Source organism: Arachis ipaensis, chromosome B03 (genome assembly GCF_000816755.2).
Source record: "Arachis ipaensis cultivar K30076 chromosome B03, Araip1.1, whole genome shotgun sequence".
In the NCBI taxonomy this organism is placed as follows: Eukaryota; Viridiplantae; Streptophyta; class Magnoliopsida; order Fabales; family Fabaceae; genus Arachis; species Arachis ipaensis.
The window spans coordinates 50074040-50077838 of record NC_029787.2 but is presented as its reverse complement, the minus strand read 5'-3'; positions in this window follow the sequence as shown (position 1 = coordinate 50077838).

The window sequence follows — 3799 nt, the reverse complement described above, 5'->3', positions numbered from 1 at the left end:
CTAAGATTAATTTTTTTTTTGTCTTAATCAAAATGAATTAGAAAATATTATTAAAGTGGGCTAAAAAAATTTAGCTTTTATCAAAAAAAAAAAATAAAAGTTGCCCGCAGACTGACCCTAGGTCCTTTGGCTTTACACCATTTTTTATCTTGGCCCTACAAAGTAAGATCAAAGCCCTATAAGACCAGCCCAATTAACAGTGATAACAGTTGCTTGAGTTTTTCTTGTTATTTTTGCTAATTGTTTTTGCAGTTGATGATGTCTTTTAAGTACTAGCAATATCAGCACCTTTAATTTCAAACTTTGGCTCTAAATTTTATCTCTTATCCTTCATTTTGATCTAAAAAAAAAATATTTTTCTTTCGTTTCTCTTGAATTGTTGCGACATCTCAAATTAGCTTCAATTAGCTGGTTTGTTTACACATTTTGGTTAACATAGCTACAACACTTTTATTTTAAACCAAATCAATATTTGATTTTGTATTTGGCTCTGTTATTTGACTTTTCTCTCCAATATTTATTTGATAAGTGATTTTCGTACCAACAAAAAGTGAATTACCTTTAACTTGATTTGCTTCACCCAAAACGATAAAGCTCTAGCTGCATCAAGTGCTTTAATCCATGTAATAAACCATATTATTGCTAAACTTTGTTTCTATTTGAGCTACAGAAGCAAAAATTGACTTAGGCCTGCAACAATAAAATATACATCAACTAACTTTTAGACTTTTAACCCAATTAAATACATATATGTTTGTCATCATCAATAATAATTATTGTTTTTAACAACAATACTAAACAACAGTTTTTACGTATTCGTACATATTTATACATATTATTTTACATATTTTTTTCGTAAAATAATTAAACATTTCATCATAGTATCATCAAATTTTTTATAAATACAATAAGTCGTCTATTATTATAATTTTTGGGTATAGCTTTTTATGTTATGTAGTTTAGAGCTTTTGCTGTTGTAAGTGTAATTTTTATGTTTTCAACTTAAATGAATATCAAGATTTTAGTTTTAAATAGTAAATGACTAAGGTTTTATTTAGGATTTTTTATTTAAATAATTTTAAAAATTATTACGAAAATACGTAGGATGATTTATCTCGTTTATAGTGTAAACGAGATAAGTTTGTACATATCAATTATTACGAAAATACGTAGGATGACTTATTTCGTTTACAGTGTAAACGAGATAAGAAAGTGCACGTGAGACGTGTATATTTTGTTTATAGTGTAAACAAGATACGTGTTAAATTATAACATTTACAATGTAAACGAGATACAGTAAGACAAATTTTCAATAGCTATTAAAGAATGTGCAACCCTTTGCATTCTTCACAAACATTTCATATCTTCTTCTCCTCCGTTTTTCTTCCAAAAAAATAGGCAAAATATTCAGTAGTAGCGGATATATGGTTGTCTGTGTGTATCCCAATTGTCGTATGAGAAACAGTGACAATGGGGTGATATTTGAGTGTGAGAATCCGTTACTGTTGCACACTCGAAGCGTAAGTTCGTTGTCCGAGTTGAAGAGTCTGATATTGAGTAACCTTAGTGAGAGAAAAGAGATTGGAAGGGTAGGGTATAGGCTGCTAGCACCGTTGGGTAACGAAGCTTTTCAGTTTCGCCTGTTTCGGCTCCAAGGCGACGAACATGTGCGACTCATGTTTGACATCCATGGGAGAATCATGGCGGAACAAGTGATAGAGCTTTTCGCCGAGGTTGGTGATGTTGGTGGCGGTGGTTCTGTCCACTCGACCTTTGTGTAGGATGACCCACATCTCGCACCACCACCGATTCATGTTGCCAGTCTAGTTGAAGACATGGACGTGGGTGATGAAGACTTTGACGAAGAGTAAATTGCGGATAGCAACGACAGTGATTCCTCTGAAGATGATGAGGATGAGGAGTTTGTACCGGAGACGCCGGCCGAGGCAGTGGTGCGCTATGTTTTGCCTCCCCCTACCCACGCAATTCCGGTGCTATCAGATGTACCAAGTCACTATCACACCTTGGATCTGGACTCCATGCATGAGAAATCTCCGTTTTTCAACACCGAGAAAGAGGATTACAACCTAGACGATGGGGTAGAGTTTCGGGTTGGCCACTGATTCAAACGCAGAGATGCAGTAATGCAGGGTGTAAAGAATTAGAGCATTCGCAGAAGTGTTGCGTACCGAGTGGTCGAATCAGACCGATTAAAGTGCCATGTGCATTGCCGCCAAGCTACAACTGGATGTCCTTGGAATCTCCGTGTAGCCCTCCAACAGAACCTCGGATACTGGTGAGTTCAAGTTTAAGTGTAGCGTATTTACTCATTTATGATTGCTTTATCTAGTGTAGTTTCCAACCATGAGTGTTTTATTTCGTTAGGGAGCTCCGGAGGGTTGGTGGAGCACATATGTGTTTAGCACCCACCATGTTCCAAGACCATTGCCAGTTGGACAGCAGCCTCATCTGCAAAGTCATCTTGCCGTTGATACAGTCCAACCCATCCGTCAGCATCCCCGTCTTGCAAGGTGCAGTTCGGCAAAACTATCGCTTCAAACCCTCCTATAGAAAGGTTTGGATGGCAAAACAAAAGACAATTGTGCAGATATACAGAGACTAAGAGGAGTCATACAACAAGGTGCCGAAGCTACTACATGCACTGTAGAGTTGTTGTCCCTATCAACCTACGAAATAAGTCATCTTACATATTTTCGTAATAATTTTTAAACTTATTTATTTCAGTAAATAAAATATTTTTAAAATTAATTTAAATAAAAAATCCTTGTATTTGTGCTTATTTTTTGTTTTCCAAGATGAGTGATATAATGATATTGGTTTTTCACCATATAAAAGAAGGATTTGAACCACAACCTAAAAGTCATGTTACTTACACATCGAACAAAACCCATTACCAAAACCTCCAATATAGAAAAGAAAAAAAAAGCCATTGCACATCTAGTTGAAACCCCAGAAATTAATTTGATTATGGAGAGAATAATGGTGATAACTTTGATTATGGATGCATGGTGAGTTTTCCATCAATGTGGATCTGGGTTATTCAGAGACCTGCAAAACGCAGGTAACGTTTTGCAGTGGCGAAAAAAACAAAAATCTGCAGACTTGCAAAATGCAGGCTGCAATTGGACTGAGCAACAAAACCAGGGTCCGAAACGTGGCCTGCATGCTGAGAGGGGCAGTGTTGTCCAGCATAGGACTAAGCAAAATGCAGGTTGCGTTTGTCAGCCCTGCACAGCCAAACGTGGGTTGCGTTTTGCAGCGTTCCTAGCTGCATGCGCGCCACGTGTTGGAGAAGGCTGTTGGCGAGGTGTTTAAAGTGCAAAACGCAGAGGGAAGAGTTACTGAAGAGTAAATGTTATGTGAGGGAGTTACTGGAGTGAAGAGTGAAGAGTGTTGTGTGAAGAAGATTGTGGGAAGAAGAAGAAGAGTGAAAAGCGTAGCTTCATTTGGTTATTAAATAAAAAATGGTTCAAAATTTTACTAGACCTAAAAATCACATTATTGAGTACTTAGATCATCATCAATGAGTAAGTAATTTTTTTTTTAAAAAATTTTATGAGAATAATGTTTAATAAGAATAATGTTTATAGTACTTGATCATATAATACTGTTTAAATTTTATGAGTACTTGGATCACATAATACTGTTTAATAAGAATAATGTTTAACGTTATGTTTTTGTAATGAAAAATAAATAATATTTTATTATTATTATTATTATTATTATTATTATTATTATTATTATTATTATTATTATTATTATTATTATTATTATTAAT